This window comes from Capsicum annuum, chromosome 4, assembly GCF_002878395.1.
Source record: "Capsicum annuum cultivar UCD-10X-F1 chromosome 4, UCD10Xv1.1, whole genome shotgun sequence".
In the NCBI taxonomy this organism is placed as follows: Eukaryota; Viridiplantae; Streptophyta; class Magnoliopsida; order Solanales; family Solanaceae; genus Capsicum; species Capsicum annuum.
In genome coordinates this window covers 23,686,321-23,707,472 of record NC_061114.1, presented here as the reverse complement: position 1 = coordinate 23,707,472, position 21,152 = coordinate 23,686,321, and positions in this window count along the sequence as shown.

Here is a 21,152-nt window from a genome sequence, read left to right as displayed (position 1 = left end):
TTCTGGGAAGCATTATCTATACATGGAATGAAAAACAAGTTAGAAAAACGAATTCAATAGAGCTCATGCTCTTTCACATGACATGAATACTGAAAGAAGGGAAACTTTCCTATAAATTTCTCGTAGCCTATAGTCCATAACAACTAAGTATAATGATAGGAATCATGGTTTAACCGATTTATTACTTGAAAATCTAAAACATGAGTAAACACATAGGTATCGGGTGTTCATAACCTTTCAGTACTGAATGATACTTTAAATATGATAACATTATTTTAGACATTGGTAGGAAGTCATAATTTGGGGAACCCAAAACATAATACATTTAATTAACTGATAGTCTCGTTAATTACAACATAGGGATAAGTTAAACTTGAGAGAATATCATGATTACATGATTTAATAGGTGAATTTTACATCCTGACATGGTATTGACCAAACATGACATGGAGTTTTGGAATTTTAATCATTCAAAATCACAATTCACATGGAAAAGCCAATAGCATGTCCTGCATGTAAACTCCATAAGGAAACATGGGAAATATCATGATATTCCACTTAATTAAACCGTAGTAAAGAGTAAAATTCCTAGTTAAACCAAAAGGGTTTTGTTTTCCTCAATGGGTGAAAGAAATCCATTGATGAATACCCCACATACTTGGAGTAGAAGCTTTGAGAAAAATCCTTGAAATTGATCTTGTTCTTGAGAAACCCTAACTGCTTGAGGAAGAGAGAAAACTGCCTCTCTTGATTCTCTTTGGTAGAATTGAAGTTTGTGTCATGATTTGGGCTTTTGGGGTCTTTTATACTACTCCTTGTGAATCCAAAAGATATGGGTTTTGATTTTGAAGGAGTGGGAAAATACATAGAGTCCCTTGGAAAAACGTGCACCAAAATATGCTCCCAGTCGTTACGAGTCAATCTTACGACTCGCAAAATGAGGGTACGAGTTAGACTAGTAACTTGTAAGCTTAATAATGGAAAGGATAGTACACTCTAGTCATCATACGAGGGGTATCTTATGGCTCGTTACATGTACATATGATTTAAAATATCCCTCGTAACTTGGACAGAAACTTTGGGAACCTATACTGCTGACCTTATGACCTCTTCTCATATGACTCGTAACATTAAGTGATGATTCCTAGGGTCGAGTTGTATGTTGAACAGAACCTCAATTACTCCAAACTGCCATGGGTATGACTTTCTTCTTACAACGTGTATGATATCCATACGACCTAAGGAGATGATTCATAAGTTTCACAATGACTTCAAAACACAGGGTATTGCAATAAGAATAAGCAATCATACTTGTAAACAAGTGCTTAATATAACCTCATTATATATGATTAACACTTAGGATATTATTTCACAATTACATTCCTTAAGTATTCATCGCAAGAATAGACAATCACCCAAATATATACTTGGTCAATTCTATGTAATTAATTCATGTAAACAATAATCATAATTTAACACACTAAATCATAAGTAAATATGAATCATTGATTTCATCAATTATCGCATGTCCGAAGATCAATCCTTGACTTATTCAAGTAAGAATTACCAAGCCATATTCATTAAATTTGATTAGTTATTGTAGGAGCGCATGTTCAACCAAATGGGGTAAAAAATCTAATAATTCTTTTGTTAATCTCTCCCTTTGTTCATATGAAATCATAAATTCTACTATTATCTAGCAACTCTTACCTTCAAGTCATTACTAGGTTCAAGACCCTGCTCCATCAACCAATCATTCAACTCTATTCAACTTATAATGTAGTTTTTGTCATACATGTTTATACCTATTGCATTCTAACCCTTAGCCTAACTTGACTTTAGGCTTTTAAGTTTTGTCATCACCTTCTTCTACCATAGTCAGTTCTTATCACTAACTTTAAGCAAGATTATCTCATTTACCAATACACATAAAATCAAATTCATTCTTTTTATAGTAACTAGGCTAAATCAATAGATTATATGCTCACACAATCTCATTATCATCTGCATTCATAAAATTCATATTACAATCCATCATGAAGTCATACAGACACCAAGCACCCATCAAATATTCATACATCAATATAATAACACACAATTAAGTTTGTAGTACATTAACTTCATATTTTATCCACTCAAACTCCATGCTTATAGGCCTAAGCATGATTTCTCCTGTCAAGTCTGTATCATGGATACGATAACTACCATAATCTACTACTCATAAATCATAACCTATCTAGGTGTCAAGATTTTGTAATAAGTAGCTATAACACGGATGATCCTCCTTCATCGTCACATTTCCGAAGGTTAATCATCTAATAAGCAATAATTATAGAATTAATTAATAAACTACTCTTCAAACAATACTTTGAAAATTCAAACCCATGAGTTCTACCCTTATTTACAGTCTATAAAACTATCTAAAGGTTAACTAACTATTAAATAGTTCCTTCAAGCTTAACCCAACTCCATTAATGGGGTTTTTAGGCTACAGATTCTACCTTTATTGAATTCAAGATCCCAACTATCAAATTTTATATTTTTGAACCTTAATTCCATACTAGAAGGAGTAAATTCACAAATTACATTCAATTCTAGGTGAAAATACATGTACCCATGATTTTTTTCTCACAAATTCATGATCCTAGGGTTCTAAACAAAACTAATTTCACCATAAATTTTTCAATCTAATGATTAATACAAGATAAATAAATTAGTCAATGTTAAAAAATAAATACAAATCTTACCTCAACGAATGACTTTCACCCAAACCAAGAGAAAATAACCGCTCTAGGGCTTAGAAATAAAATTCTGGAGTTTGGGGGATGAAATCCGTCAAAATAGGTTATAAACTACTATTGAAAAACTATAGCGACCTGACTTGCTACAACACCCTCAACTTTTCGTCATGGATATCTTTAGTAAAATGGTCAGAACACTTTACACAAGAAGCAGATTGATAAACAGTCGGTTGTATTAGAAAGAAGACTCAAAGATTTTTAGTTTGGTGAGTATTAGGAACCCTAACTTCTTATAATCTAGGAGGAGTGATCATTTAAAGTTGATCCTAGTTTAAACTTAACCCGAAACTAATTGATAAGGATATTTTCAACATAACCTTATGCTAAAGGTATTATATGAACTTAGTACATATCAAATTCACTCTCATACTAAAAAATTACTCCTAAAACTTATGATGAAATAGAAGCACCCACATATATCTTTAGTAATGATAAAATCGATCGTTACAGTTCTACTTGATGTCCCAATATGACCTATGTTGGAATGACGAGGTACATTCATATATTTTTTTAAAATAACATAAAATGGTATTTAAAAAGAATAGCATAGATCTGATACATATACATATATGTATCAAGGGTGTTTTGTATTTTATGCTTATGCATCCTGGCAGATACATTGCTATGGTAATGTATCAGATTTTAGCTTATAGTTTCATTACCAACTCTCGATATATTATGTAGCATGTTGATGTTATTTTCTACAACTTGTAAAAAAGGTCCAATAATAGATCACCAATATAGATATACCAATTAAATTATGTGTTCAAAACATACATAAATAAGACATACAAGAGGTATTATCTAGAAGAAAGGGATGTAGTTCTTACTTTACAGAAGGACTATTCACGTTTCATCATTATTTCTCAGTATGAGAAACCATTAAGAAACATTATCAAAGGATCTAGCATCCCCACTAATCTGGCTTAGCATTTGGTAGATAAGGTGTACGTCTTAGTAAATTGCGATGATAAGTTTCACTTGATGTTGATTGTCATTGTTATTAAGGAGAAATACGTTCTTGTGTATGACTTAATGTTGACCTAAAGGAATAGAGAAACATCACTTTAAATCCAAGGGTTGGTCATAATGTTGCAAATTTATCTTAATATTAGTAAATTTTTGGATAAAAAAAAATCGTACGGATGCTCAATGCTTAAAGCGTATAGGAATAAGATAAGTGGCAGTGACAATATATGCCAACACCTATTTGATGTTGAATATGTAGAAGGAAAAAATCAGTATGCAAATGGCCGCCTATATGTACCTTAATAAAGTTTCAACAAACAATGCATTTACCATATGTACAACTAGATACTACTGTCAGCATATTTTTAATGTAAGATACATGTGTATGTATGGATGACATAGTTTTTGTAGTTGGGTTTGGTGAGTATATGAGTGATGGACTATTAGTACCATCTTTAGATTTTGATGTTGAATTTCATCGTATGAGATGTGCATCACTTTTATGAAACTACAAATTTTAGAAGGCTTAAAATGATTTTGTCGATGAAAACGAAGATCCACCAGACCAAAGTGCAATTTTATACCTCCTGATGAAAAAGATTTGGTTAACATTTGGTAGATGTGTCTCAATTAGTTCCGCATAGTTAAACTTAGGAAGATACTTTTGATTTTTGTGAACAATATTTGAACATTTTGTCATAACTATTTATCAAGATATGTCTTGATACTTTATGTTTTATGTATTTATTTTATGGACATGGCGTTTATCATATGTTCAATATTTGGTTTTGGTAATACGGATTATGTTCAGTGAATGACAATTATCATTGTGCAATCTATAGTCTTCAACATATCATGAGTATATCATAATTTGTGTATCTGCTAAATTACTATTTAGTCTGTAATTATGTACAACACTTAATAATAATGTATCATTGTTATATCAAAAGCAATGTATGTTTGTCATTTATACAAGTTAAATATCATGTATATAAATATGTCAACAATGTATCATGAAATATTTCTAGAAGTAATATATCTTTAGGAATCTTGCAAACAACATGAAATATTACTGGAACTAATATATCCTTAGGAATCTTGCAAACAATGTATCAATAATAATTATACTCTTCATTAGACATAAATATGCATTGAATTCAGTGTATCTGTAAGAATAAAGTATTAGATGAAAACTGTGATGACAAATCTTACTAAAATTACACAAGATTTGGTGAAACAAGATTTAGCATTGTTCAATATACAAAATAACAAGTTCTCAATAAAATTAAGACAGTACAAATGTAACGCTCCAAAACTTGGTCTCGAGACATCACACTGTGCTCAAGACTACGAGTATCCTTAAGCTAACCCTGTCTACCTGTTACTAAATCTGAATCACATAATAAAGGAAACATAGACATAAAAAGTCATATTGAATGTGGAAACTATCTGAAATAACTGAGAATAATCTAAAAGAAATGTCTGAAAATCAAATACTGTAAGTCTGAATCAAATCTAGCAGTCTGACAAGCCTCTACTAGTAATACTAGAGAGTCATTGGGATAGAGCCTCAGCTAACTTGAACTATCTGAAAAGAAAACTGAATCATATAAAACTACTAAGCTGCAGAATCTGAATGAATAATTCCCCGAACTATAAGGACTCACCAACTGTCGGATGTAGATAAAAATGAGAAACTACTCATGTTGTTGATACTGAGCACCCAAACCTACATTATGAGACAATATAGCACATAGACATATATGTGGATCATTACTTTGAGGATGTGCTGAGTATATAGGGGTGAAATGCATAAGTAAAATATCATCTCATCATCATAATTTATAAAGCAATGCATACTAAATGCAAATGACTCACATAAGCTGGAATATTTGAAAATACTGAAATAATAAGAAACAAATCGTACTTTATAAATCTAATGAGTCATAACATTTAGTTCTAAAAGATGTACTTGTATTCTTTCTTTATATCATACTGTCTAAGTGTATAACGGACTCACTCTTAAATCTAAAATCTAAAATCTAAATGCTAAAATCTGTAGCTAATATCTTTCTGTAAAGCATAATCAGAATAAAGTTGTGAGCCTTTACACTTAGTTTTCTAAAAGCTTTCTGTTATTATTTTCTGAGAAACTATTCTGAAAATCTTTACCATTAAGATATAAGGAAAATACTTTATCTTAAGAAAGGTTCTTTTAACCGATATAAACCATGTGAGCTACATAGAGTCCAACATCTCCTCCTCCTAAGGAAGAAACCTCAAATTAGGGAGAGGTGTCATACTCTTGCCAGGGAGTATAATCTTAGCTTAAGTGATAACTATCTCAGCCCACTATGGGCACTTAAATTTAAATTCTATGGTGGCACGTAGTTCTGGGGTATGAGACCTTAGAATTATACCCAACTCGATGCAAAATACTACTCTCTTTAATTTGTTACGCTCATCTTGTTGGACATCCACTTTAAAACTAGTATAAGGGTTTATTTTGAAACTAGTTATGCATTTATCTGAATCAATCTGTAGATGAAGCTATTTTTCTTTCTGTAATCTGTAAATGGATTTCAAAACTTATTTGAGGATCAAAACATAAAAAATTTATTGTAAATCTAAAATAATCAGCTCATAGGATGCTTAAAGCATCATCTTTCTTGAAATATTAACATATAAACTTGGGGCTTAATAACTCATGCATCAAAGTTTTGTCAAAACATCATAATAATCATGCTTGTTAGTGAAATCAACGATTATTAAACTCAAAATCTGGAAATTTCTGCCATAAGCATGAAAACATGAAAATAGACATGTTATTTATCTTCAAATTCTCTCGAAAACTCACAATCTTGGAAATAGCAATAAAGGGTATGAACCCTAATTCAAATCTCATGTATAATCATTCAAAATCATATGACTTTTAAATAAAAGCTTGGTTTTGGGAACAAGGATGGAAGAATATCCTTGTTCATAAACCCCACATACCTTGGTAGATGATTAGATGGAGAAACTTGAATTATTGATTCCTCTTTGAGTTCGTGATGATGAGTTCTTGATTATCTTGTCTTGGGAATCCTCAATTTATAGTTTTCTTAGAGAAAAGAGGATTTTGGTTTGTTAGAGAAGAAGCTCTGGAGTTCTAGGGTTTTGTTCTGAGTGAAAATTTATGAAATAAGAATAAAGTGCTTTGGAATATGCTTAATGTTGTGTTTTACACAAATTGGGGCCTTAGGGATTGACAAAAATGCCCCTATTAAACTTCTAAATGAAACTGGAAAAGAAAGCAAAAATCCTAATTTAATAGGCTACCACAACGCGTCATTATCGCGGTGGCTCACTAGAAAAGAACGAGTGGGAGTGGGCGTCACCATGACATGCCACAATCGCGGTGCCCCTTTGGAATGCTAGTTTGGCCATTGGCACGATGCGCCAGTATCGCGTTGGGCTACTAGATTTCAATAATTGGGAATTTGGAACTCTCTGTGATGTGTCAATATCACGGAGGTCCACGGGAATTGACAATTATGAAATTGTCCTTCACCGCGATACGGTGGTTACTCAGGCGGGACACTGTCAATTTAAAAATGCTCTAACTCCTCAACTGAGTATCAAATTTTGGCAAATTTGGTATCAATGAAAAGGCTTATTCAATTTCCCACACAATGAGAGGTCTAGATCTTGAAAATTCCACACGAAATAAATATTCTTCATTTTGGAAGCTATTCCATAACATTCTAAGAAGGAAATTAAGCTAGGAAAACTATGGGGTATTACAATATCTCCCCCTTGGATTCATTCATCCTCGAATTTGGCTAGAAAGCTGAAAATACTGAGAAATCTAAGGCTATAAGCTATCATGCACAACTAAAATAAACTGAATAACTGAATCTCAACGTAATGAGCTACTGAACTAATTTTCTAGTGCATGAATTCACACGAAATTAGCTACATAGCTGAATCTGAGATTGGAAAAGAACTGAATAAAGGAAAAACTACTACCTTCGGCTAAATTTAAGTTTGTGGAGAAGAGATGAGGATACTTGGTATGGATGTCTACTTCTTCTTCCCAAGTAGCACCCTTAACGGACTAATTTTGCCACAGAACTTTGACCTAGGGAACTTATTTATTCCTCAGTCTACGGGTCTAATGATCAATAATCTCTATTGGGACTTCTTCGTAAGAAACGCTATTCTGAATATCTGTGCTTTCTAGAGAAACTATTACAGTTGAATCGTCCATGCACTTCTTCAACAAGGACACATGGAATACTGGATGAATTGGGGATAAGTCTGCGGGTAAATCAAGCTCATACGCCACCTTTCCAACATGACTCAAAATACGGAAGGGACCAACATAACAGGGACTAAACTTCCCCTTTTTGCCAAATCTCTTCACCCCTTTCATGGGTAAAACTTTCAGATACACAAGATCATCAACCTCGAACTCAAGATCTTTCCTTCTTACGTCTGCATAAGACTTCTGATGACTCTGGGCCACTTTCAATCTTTCTCTAATCAACTGAACTTTCTCCATGGCATCAAACACCATATCTGGCCCAATCAAAGTGGCCACACCCACTTCGAACCAACCAACAGGCGATCTACATCTTCGCCCATAAATTGCCTCAAACAGGGCCATATGAATACTAGTATGATAACTATTACTAAAAGAGAACTCAATCAACGATAAATGCTCATCCCAACTACCTTTGAAATCAAGAGCGCATGCCCTTAACATTTCCTCTAACATCTGAATGGTCCTCTCTGTTTGACCATCTGTCTATGGATGAAAATCTAAAGTAAGATAAACTTAGGTACCAAGTCCTTTCTGAAAAGCTCTCTAAAACTGAGAGGTAGACTGAGTACCCCTATCTGAGATGACGGACAAAGAAACTCTATGCAATCTAACCATCTCTCAGATATACAACTTAGAATAATTTTTAGCTATATAGGACATATGAACTGGCAAGAAATACGCTGACTTAGTTAATTTGTCTACTATCACCCAAATAGAATTATACTGATGATGCAAATGGGGTAAACCAGTCACAAAATCCATATTCACCTCTTCCCATCTCCAAGTGGGGATACCAAACTCTTGCAATGTACCACCAGATTTTTGGTGCTTAACCTTAACCTATTGATAAGTTGCACACTTGGCTACAAATTCTGCTATGTCTCTCTTCATATTACTTCACCAATAGATTTTCCATAAGTCGCGGTACATCTTGGTAGCACCTGGATGAATGGAATAATGCGCACCATGCGCTTTCGCCATAATCCACTGCCTCAAATCATCAACACAAAGCACACATAATCTAGTCTAGTATCTCAACACACCATCTCCCCTTTGGGAGAAAACCTCTACCTTTTGGTCTTTAACTGAGTCCTTCAGTTTAACCAAACTAGGATCCTTATCTTTCTTCTCTTTCACTTTTGAAACTAGGGAAGATTCGAAACTACTCTTAACCCAAACATTCCCTTCAGCTGAGTCAATCAATCTTACACCCAATCTAGCTAACCAATGAACCTCCTGAACTAACTTCTTCTTATATTTCTCCAAATGAGCAACACTGCCCATAGCCAATCTACTAAGGGTGTCTGTCACTACATTGGCCTTTCCCGGATGATACAACACGCTCATATCATAGTCCTTTAATAATTCCAACCACTTTCTCTTATGAAGATTCAACTTCCTCTGAGTAAACACATATTGCAAGCTTTTGTTATTTATGAACACATCAACATGCATCCCATACAAATAATGTCTCCAAATTTTCAAAGCAAACATTACAGCAGCTAACTCAAGACCATGGGTTGGGTAATTCTTTTCATGAGGCTTAAGTTGCCTAGAGACATAGGCTATGACCTTATCTCTTTGCATTGAAACACAACCCAAGCCAACTCTGGAGGCATCATAATACACCATAAAACCATCTGTACCTCAGGTAACGCTAAAACGGGGGCTGAAGTGAGTCGAGTCTTCAACTCCTGAAAACTCTTCTCGCAAGAATCTGACCACTGAAACTTAACTTTCTTTTGGGTCAATCTAGACATAGGATATTTAATAGACGATAAAACCTCAACAAACATCTATAATAACCAGCTAAACCCAAGAAAATCCTAATTTATGATAGAGAGATAGTTCTAGGCCAATTTCTTTTAGTTTTTGTCTTTTAGGGATCAACTCTAATACCCTCACTGGAAATGATATGACCAAGGAAACCTACTAACCTTAGCCAAAATTCACATTTGCTAAACTTGGCAAACAACTGGTGATCTTTAAGAGTTTGCAACACAATTCTAAGAAGGTCTGCATGACCATCCTCACTACGAGAGTAGACGAGAATACATCGATAGAGACTATGACAAACATATCCAAATATTGTTTGAACACTCTGTTCATCAAGTTCATAAAGACTGATGGGGAATTTGTTAGTCCAAAGGACATGAGTAGAAACTCAAGATAACCATAATGGCTTTTGAAAGCTGTGTTTGGAATATCACATTCCCTTACTTTAAGCTGATGATAGCCGGATCTAAGGTCTATCTTTGAGAAATAACTTGCACCTTGGAGTTGATCAAATAGGTCATCAATTCTAGGAAGAGGATATTTGTTTTTGATGATGACTTTATTCAGCTGGCGATAGTCGATGCACATACGTAAAGAACCATATTTCTTTTGCATAATAGGATAGGAGCACCCCATGGAGAAACACTAGGACTTATGAAGCCTTTAACTAAAAGATCTTTGAGTTGCTCCTTCAACTCCTTAAAATCTGTGGGACCCATATGATATAAAGGGACAAAAATAGGCTGAGTATATGGAAGAAGGTTAATACTGAATTCTATTTTCCTATCGGGAGGTATCCCTGGTAAATCTTCGGGAAAGACATCAAGAACTCATTGGCCATACTGACTGACTGAACTGTTGAAGTCTCAGACTTGGTGTCTTTAACTAGTACAAGATGATAGATACGCCCTTTGAAAAACAACTTTCTAGATTTAAGATAAGATATGAAATGACTCTTGGGAGACACTGAGTTACCTTTCCACTCAAATACTGGCTCATCTGGAAACTAAAACTTCACCACTCGGGTGCGACAATCTATGGATGCATAGCAGGAATGGAGCCAATCCATACCAAGAATAAGATCAAAGTCAACCATATCTAACTCTATCAAGTCTGCTAATATAATTTTATGAAAGATAGTGATAGGACACTTTCTATAGATCTATTTTAGTGACAACTGACTCACCTATTGGAGTAGAAACCAAGAAACTCTCAAGGATCTTTTTAGAACTTACTCAAAATTTATTTCAACTAATGGGGTCACATAAGAGAAACTCGACCCAGGGTCTAACAATTCATAAACATCAAGGTGAAAGACACGAAGCATATCAGTAACAACATCTGGTAAATCCTCCTGCTCCTGATGGGATCGTAAAACATAAAACTGATTCTGGCGCTCGCCACCACCGGTACTGGATGATGCACCCTAAGGAGAGCCTGGGAGACCTAAAGGAGCTAGTGCGCTAGTAGTCTGAGTCTGGGGACAATCATCTTTATTTCCCTACTTAGAATATGGGAACACTTTAATCCCATAACCTGACTTACCACAACCAAAAAAACCTTTCTATCCAGCCAAGCACTCATCGATATGGTTTCTACCACACTTAGCACAAGGAGAATAATAATGTCTTCCACTTACACTATTTTGAGATCTGGACATAAAATACATATGCCACTATTCCTGCCTAGCTCTAGGAGTGGGAGCACTAGCTGAAGATGGTGCTGGCATAGATGAACAATTCTTAAACTGCAAATTATTTTCTCCTTAAGGCCTATTCTGATCATACTCAAAATGCTCGGTTCTAGATTTATTTCAGCTCTCTCTTTCCTTCAACTTCTCTGCCTCAATCTACTGAGAATACATCATCAATCTAGAAAGATCCATGTCTCCAATAAGTATGGCAATCATACACTCCTTGACTACAAAGCTAGACACTCTAGTAACAAACTTATTCATACTAGCCTTAGGATCAGCCATCGTATCATGGGCATACTTAGACAACTGATTGAACTTAAGGAAGTACTCTTTCACTATCATCGAGCTCAACCTCAAATTCACAAAATCTTCTATCTTAGCTTCCCTTATTTCATATGGGAAGAACCTATCTAGAAAGCATCCTGCAACACCTACCAACTCATAGGAGTTGCATTCTCACCTTTACCATTCCTCCGTATAACTACCCAATCATGCGCTACATCCTTTAACCTTTAGGATGCTAACTCCACACTCTCTTTCTTAGAAACATGCATAATATGGGTGATCTTTTTTATCTTATCTAAATAAAGTTATGGGTCCTAACTCGCTTTCGACCCAAAGAACTCTAGCGGATTCATTCTCATGAAGTCTTTGATTCTAGCTGCTGTTAAATCCCCATTCTACTGTAGTAGGACTGCAGCCTGATTTTGATGATTGGCCTAAACATTGGCAATCATAACTTGGGTTAACGCCTGAAAGGTAGCCCTAAACTCAGCATGGGATATATTCTCATTCAAAGGATCAGCGGGCTGGGGTGGTTGGTTACTATTTCTACAAGCATTAGCTCAACGAGGAGGCATATTCAACTGTCACATAAGAGCACAAGTTAAAAGCAGATAGATATACTATAAGCACGATATATCATGAAAGAAAGAGATAATTTTCCTAAGAACGTTCCGTAGCTTCTTGCTCATAAATGTGGCGTGCTTCACACCCATGATCAAGACTCTATGTAACGTGGCTTGTATGACTCCCTAGGACTCTTATAAACCTTAGGCTCTGATACCAAGTTTGTAACACCCCAAAATTTAGTCCCGAGATGTCACACGGTGCTCCATACAATGAGTAGCCTTAAGCTAACCCTGTTTGCCTATTCTAAGTCTGAATTTCATAATAAAGGAAACATAGACATGAAAGTCATACTGAATGTGAAAACTATCTAAAATAACTGAGAATAATATGAAAGAAATGTCTGAAAATCAAATACTGTAAGTCTGAATCAAATTTAACAGTCTAACATGCCTCTACTACTAATACTAGAGAGTCATTGGGACAGACCCCCAGTTAACTAGAACTGTCTGAAATGAATACTGAATTATATAAAACTACTAAGCTGCAGAATTTGAATGAATAAGTCCCCGAACTATGAGGACTCACCTACTGTCGAATGTAGAAGAAGATACTTGAACTACTCACGCTACAGATACTGAGCACCTGAACCTACATTATGAGACAATGTAGCACATAGACGTATATTTGGATTAGTACTTTAAGGATGTACTGAGTATACGAGGGTGAAATGCATAAGTAAAACATTATCTCATCATCATAACCTATAAAACAATGCATGCTAAATGTAAATGACTCGCATAAGCTGGAATATCTGAAAATACTGAAATAATAAGAAATAAATCATACTTTATAAATCTAATGAGTCATAACATTTAGTTTAAAAAGTTGTACTTGTATTCTCTCTTTAAATCATATTGCCTAAGTGTAGAAAAGACTCACTTTTAAATCTGAAATCTAAAAGCTGAAATTTGTAGCTAATATCTTTTTGTAAAGCATAATCTGAATAAAGTTGTGAGCCTTTACACTTAGTTTTCTAAAAGCTTTTTGTTATTCTTTTCTGAGAAACTATTATGAAAATATTTACCATTAAGTTGTAAGGAAAATACTTTATCTTAAGGGAGGTTCTCTTAACCGACATAAATCATGTGAGCTGCATGGAGTCCAATGTCTCGTCCTCCTAAGGAAGAAACCTCAAGTTGGGGAGAGGTGTCATACTCTTGCCAGGGAGTATAACCTTAGCTTAAGTGATCACTATCTCAACCTACTATGGGCACTTAAATCTCAATTCTACGGTGACACATAATTTTGGGGTATAACACCTTGGAATCATACCCAACTCGGTGCTAAATACTACTCCCTTTAATTTGGTAAGCTTATCTTGTTGGAAATCCACTTTGAAACTAGTATAAGGGTTTATTATAAAATCAGTTATGCACTTATCTGAATCAATATGTAAATGAAGTTATTTTGCTTTTTGTAATCTGTAATAAATCTATAAAGTAGATTCCAAAATTTATCTGAGGATCAAAAGATCAAAACTTTATTGTAAATCTAAAATAATCAACTCATAGGATGCTTAAAGCATCATCTTTCTCGAAATATCAACACATAAACTTGGGGCTTAGTAACCCATGCATTAAACTCATCTACAAACATCATAATAATCATGCTTGATAGTGAAATTAATGATAATTAAACTCAAAATCTAGAAATTTCTGCCATAAGCATGAAAACATGAAAATAGAGATGCTATTTATCTTTAAATCCTCTCACAAACTCATAATCTTGCAAATAACAATAAAGGGTATGAACCCTAATTCAAATCTCATGTATAGTCATTTCAGATCATATGAGTTTTAAATAAAAGTTTGGTTTTGGGCACAAGGATGGAAGAAAATCCTTGTTCATAAACCCCACATACCTTGGTTGATGATTAGATAGAGAAACTTGAATTATTGATTCCTATTTGAGTTCTTGACAATGAGTTCTTGATTATCTTGTCTTGGGAATACTCAATTCAGAGCTTTCTTGGAGAAACTATAGAGGATTTTGATTTCTTGTAGAAGAAGCTCTTGAGTTCTAGGATTTTGTTTTGAGAGAAAATTGATAAAATAAGCATAAAGTGCTTTGGAATATGTTTAATGTTGTGTTTTACACGAATTGGGGCCTTAGGGATTGACCAAAATGGCCCTATTAAACTTCTAAACGGAACTGAAAAAAAAAAAGAAAAAATACCTATTTAATAGGCCACTGCGACGCACCACTATCGCGGTGGCTCACTGGAAAAGGATGAGTAGGAACTGGGTGTTCACCGCTATGCGCCACAATCGCGGTGCCCCTTTAGAATGCCATTTTGGCCACTGATGTGACATACCAATATCGCGTTGGGCTACTGGATTTCAACAATTGGAAATATAAACCTCTCTGTGATGCGCCAATATTGCAGATGTCCACTAAAATTGACAATTATGAAATTGTCCTTCCCCGCGATGCGGTGGTTGCTCATGTAGGATACTGTCAACTTAAAAATGCTCTAACTCCTCAACCGAGTATCAGATTTGAGAAAATTTTGTATCGATGAAAAGCTTATTCAATTTCCCACACAATGAGAGGTTTAAATTTGGAAAATTCCACATAAAATAAATATTCTTTATTTCGAAAGCTATTCCTTAACATTATAAGAACGAATTTAAGCTTGGAAAATTACGAGGTGTTACAGCAAACATGCCAAGTATCTGCAATTCAAAATGTCACTTCTATCTTGAAAAGAAATTATCTATGTATTTGTAGTGACCTTCATGACCACATCATCCAAAATAGTTAGTGCTTGATGAGAGAGTTTCACTGAATTTCCTATGTTTTTCTTTCTTTAGTCTTTGTGATAGACTTTGTTTTGATTGCAAGACAACTTCTTTTAAAAATTTTTGTGTCATGATCAATCTTTCTTTTTTGTCAAGGCATTGAAATAATTGGACCTTTATGCGTTTTAACTAGTGTTACTGGCTTATAGTAATCAGAGTAGTATAAACTCATATCATCTATATTTTTTCTCTTCAAAATGCAATTGAGTGCGAATATGGTATCTCATCAAGTCGAAATCTCACATAATTGTATGTTTTAATCTCAAGACAATGTATCTTCTTCCAGCTCCAAAAATAAAGTAACCATAGTATGATGAAACCTTAACTTGTCAAATTACAAACAGTCAATCAACTGATATATAAGCACAAGTTATGTATCAAACACATCCCATGATATACAATTTATGAATTGAAAAATAGACATAAATTAAATGATAAAAGAACAATATATTCAAAAATATATAATAAAAATACTAACCTATATCAAATTTATAGGTAGTTTCAAAACAATCTTGTAAAGCTATTTTGTTGTGTATATGCAGAACATACTGTCATAAGAGAAGATTTCGCTTCATTTAGAATAAGAATATCTTTGAACCTTCTTCCTAGTGTAGACTTTGTATATGATTCTCTTTCTCTATTTTTGAAATTTCATGATCCAAAGAGTATTTTTGCTTATTCTAAAAATTTTAAAATTGCAATTCTTGTGCCTCTATCAGACAGTCATTGATACGTTCAACAATATTAGAAGTCATCATCCTATTACAGCTTACTGGCGCATGAATTCTTTATCACTTTTCATAATTGGTGTTATACAAGTAATTCTTTACCCTATGATCCAATTTAGCCATAAGATTATCAAAATTTCTCTTTTCGGTAAGCCTTGACCATGAAATAGTATATGTTACTAAGCCTATTTTTGCTTATCCAAAAGTTTGTACAATCATTCTTTCAAAGATGCCAAATGCATGTAAGATATTGTATTGAGGTACACAATAATTACACTCTTCATTATATTTTTGTTGCGACCAGTTACAACACATATGTTCTCACGATCTCCAAAAGCATTTTTAAACTTGAGAAAAAATCACGATCATAAATAATCATTCTCTGTATCTACAACGTCATATACTATTGGCAATATATAGTCTAAAAATAGAAAATATTTTATTCAATATTTTTAAAAATTCTTATAATTACTTGTTAATATAGTATTACAAAATAATTTCAAATATGTTCATTTGATACAATATAGATTACATACTTGCACCATCAACAGTGCTAGCCAAAATAAATGTCCCTTTGTATGCTCCACCAAAATAAGTCGGATTCACGGTAACTACTGGTCTGCAAAACTCAAACCTTCTTATCAGTGGATTTAAAACTATAGATCGATACGTGAACTCATTTTCTGCTAGCTTATGCATCCTAATGTGAGATTTAGGATACACAATATTTAACATGTGATAAGCATTTGTCCATATCCATTAGTTGGTCCACCCTTTAGTATCTCTATTACACGATTCTTACCCCGTCATGCTTTTTTATAATTGATATCCACACTATAAGAATCTTTCAACTCGTTAATTATGTCATTTGAAGTGTGTTTTCTCTTATGATTCATTAATTTTGAGAAAGTAATGCCACTAACAAAGGTTGATATACCTTGAACTTGGATGAGCACCCTTTCTCTCAATGGAAAAATATGTTCATTATAATAAATTCTTGATATTTGAATTCCTCAGACAAGGTGCCTTCATAATCCAGTTGCACTCCTAAAAATAATAATTAAGACATAGCTGAAGAAAATATGAACATGTGTATCTCAAATCAAGCATGATACGTAACATCCTAATAAGAAATGCATATAAAATATAAAACCATAAACATATATTGTGTATGTTGCTAATGTATCTGGCAACAAGATTAGAATATGATCAAAAGGATATACGTTTTTTATGTGTGGCAGTGAACAATGTATCTACTTCCCTTATAAGCAGTTAAATGTATCGAATGGAAGAATTCTTCTACTACATTAATGTATTTTTAAGAAAATGCAACATGTTTCTAAAAACATCAACACAAGTAGTAATTTATCAGAAAATAAAAAAATTATACGATAGATTTTTTTTTCTGATACATATGTAGTAATTTATCTTTGTGGACAATACAATAATTTATTTCTACAATCATAGCAATGTGTTAGATATAATACATAATTATATCATTGTTTATCAGATCGCTTGGCTTTAAATTAAATCTATGATCTATGGCATACTTGACCATAATAAATACAAAAGTAGCTTTATCCTTGTAAATCTATTTATCCTTAACAACTGTATTTTTGCAATCACTGATGACATTTTGAACTTTAATTTTTTGGTACATATAACGAGTCAATATTTTTTGACTCAACGACAACAAGTGCAAAGGCATCTATTTTCATGGGTGAGTGGGGGGTGATTTAGTGACAGTGGGTGGTAAGGTGACTTTGTTGCCTATTCCATTAGGAACTGTTGATTTCTTGGTACATCACATTAATGCATTTATGATTCATCTAATGATATTGATACTCTTGAAGATTCAATTCACTGAAATGAATTTTTAGATTCATGAATTTATCAATATCAAGCTCGTAAAAGGAATCAAATTCTTCTTGGCGATTGTTTATGATTAAAAAGATAAAAAAATAATTTTACCCAAACAACGACAACAGTATCTCATCAAACATTAACTCATCGGCATCATTATCTGTTGTGGTTATGGATAGAGAATACATTAGGAATACACGTACACTTTTTTCACCTCTACATAGAGCTTCACTTTCATATGCTATGAATCCCCATTGGTGATGGATTACCTTCTATGATGTATCAGAAATTGGATTCAACAATTTCCAATTAAGGTGTGATTGCCAAAATCAAACTCATACAAAATATTCTCTCCAATGATAATTTCATCACTTTTGTATCCCTTATGATATCCGCTAGCCAAACTCTAAAATTTCTTAGCAAAATTAAGATATTCATGGTGTATCCAAAAAAAAAAAAATAGAATTCAAAGATAGAAAAAAGAGAGATGAAAGAAATTGGAAAGAATTTGCATGAACTATCTTGATCTAGTGATTAAAATTTGAATTTCTGAAGTTGTTATGCATTATCAAGGAAAACACAACCGTCATAAAAAAGTGATAACTCGAATAATGCGACAATTGATTAGATTTCTATTATTTTTCTTTTTTAATTTAGCCAATTGATTAGTTCTTTATCGAAAAGTGATGTATCCGACATAATAGGATGTGTCATGCTTCTTCAAAATTAGGAATATTAAATAATTTTGAAAGGAGTGAAAACAGATAGTAAGTAGCTATTAAAGGGTTGGGATTTATGTTGTTTACACTTGTTGTTATTACCAGCTCAGTGTACGTGCTTTGCACGCGTGTCTTGCGTTAATTAATAGAACTATAAATAAGAATAATAAAATCTATTTTATGCATTATTCTCATTTTTCTTTAGTCTCAATGATGTAGAGATGTGATACATAATTCTTCAATAGATATAAATAACTATTGAAATTTTGAGACACTTTACGGTAAGTTGAAAAGAATACGACAATTAAGATTCAATTCATTTATAAATTTACCATATTAGAAAAAAGGGCAGCTTGGTGCACTAAAGCTCCCGCTATGCGCAAGGTCCGGGAAAGGGTTCATCACAAGGGTGTATTTTATGCAACCTTATCTTGCATTTCTGTCAGAGGCTGTTTTCACAGCTTGAACCTGTGAGGTCACATAGCAATAACTTTACCAGTTACTCAAAGACTCCCCTTCATTAAGGCTCCCCTTTAAATTTACTATACTAAGTGTTACAAAAATAAGGATTCACAATTTAACAAAATAGTAAGGTGTAATTAATATAAATATTTAAAAAATAATTAATGATATAATACTTTAAGGAAAAAGGTAAAAAACACATATATTTTTATACTTTTGAATCAAATATTCACCTAACCAGAGCAAATTTTATACGTTTTGCCTAACCAAGAAAACAGATTCTTAATGCGTCCGTTAAGAAGGCGATTTTTAGATTTTTATAACTAAACAATAAATATGAATACTTATTTAATTTTCACAATTAGTATGATGTAGCAGATATAATATATAAACTTGAGATTCAACAACGGAAGTTACAAACATAAAAAGATGTTTTATTATTCTTGATATATAAAATCAACGTAATAGAAAAGAAAATTTAAACCTAAAAATTAAACAAAAAAATTACTTTAGAGATTCAACAACAAACAGTACTTACGAACAAAAAAGAATGATTTGTTAATATCACCAATAAAACTAATGTTAATATGGAATAAATTAAATGATGTGAAATATAATAAAGAGCTATAAAATAAAGGTTAACAAAATTATATGCTTTCAAAAGAGAATACTGCAAATCCTATGTATAATAACAATAAAACCTATGAGTGTTTTTTTTTTAATAATAGGTATATATATAGACTTACAACCCATGGTCTGTTAGGACTCTCCTTTATCGTGTGATCTCTAATTCTTGGAGATCAGTTCTTGTAGAACTCATGATTCAATAGAAATGAAATTTTGTGAATCCTAATAAAAAGATAAAAAATAATTATCTTAATTATAGTAAATTCATACTAATTTTATATAATTGGAGAAAAATAAGTGAAAAGATCATTTTCTCTATTATGAAAATTTTTAACAAAGAGCAAAAAGTTTGAATTATTTTTTTGGGAACTTTACACTTTTGATATATTGTAGATGTAGATAGATTATATTAAGTTTTCGTTTGTGGGGTTGAGGTCACCTTATTCAAAATTTGCAAGTTTTTTTAGCACAATATGTTGTTATCCCATTATTGAAGGGTCAAAAATGCCCTTAATTTATTAGAAATGGTTTAGAAATGCCCTCCTTTCACCAATTGGATTAAATATAAACCTTTATCTACCTATTAGAATAAAAAATGTCCTCAAGATTAAATTTAGGAAAAATTACATAAGTCAACACCTTAACTTTTTTATATTACTTTAAATATCATCTTACTAAATATATTACAAAAATTTCTTTTAACTCATAAAACCCTAATATTTGTTGATACATTACAACTCACCCTATTTTTGTGCCTCCTTCTCCTTAAAACTCGCCCAATATCATGGTAAAATATCTGACAAATTTATCAATTCAACAATTACAATCGTGTTATCAGCTTATCATCCACTACTTCAACATATTCAAATTTCAACTTCCAATTACAACCTCCATTAACTTTTTTTCTCAAATTTATTTGGAGGTTAATTTGTTTTCATAATTTTTTTTACAAATTTGTTAATTTGTTTTCAAATTTACAATCGTAATTAACTTTTTTCAAATTTTCAAATTCTCCATTAACAATCGTGTTAATTTATTTTCAAATTTACAATCTCCATTAATTTTTTTCTTCAAATTTATCCAAATATGAAGAAGAAACTGCGGGAGGCTACTGGTAGTAGTTATAAGGTCTATTGTTGTATCTACAAAGTAGAAAAGAAAGCGAGTTACCAAAAGAAACCATTTATCAAAGGTATGAATTACATGTTTTGAAGTGAATCCGATACATAAGTTTAATGCACTGAGACATTGCATTCTTTCCAACACATACTGAAATTTACATGTGATTTAGGCTCTTTTTTAATATCTGATACATTCACTTTACTGAGTTTGATACATAATTCTAAGATTTCTGATACATAAGAGACATTGCAGACTTTCTGATACATACTAATATTTATATATGTTTTGGTTCTTGTAAACCTGATACATTAATATGCCGAGTAAATATATCTAATTTTAACGACATATTGCATTATTTTATGATACA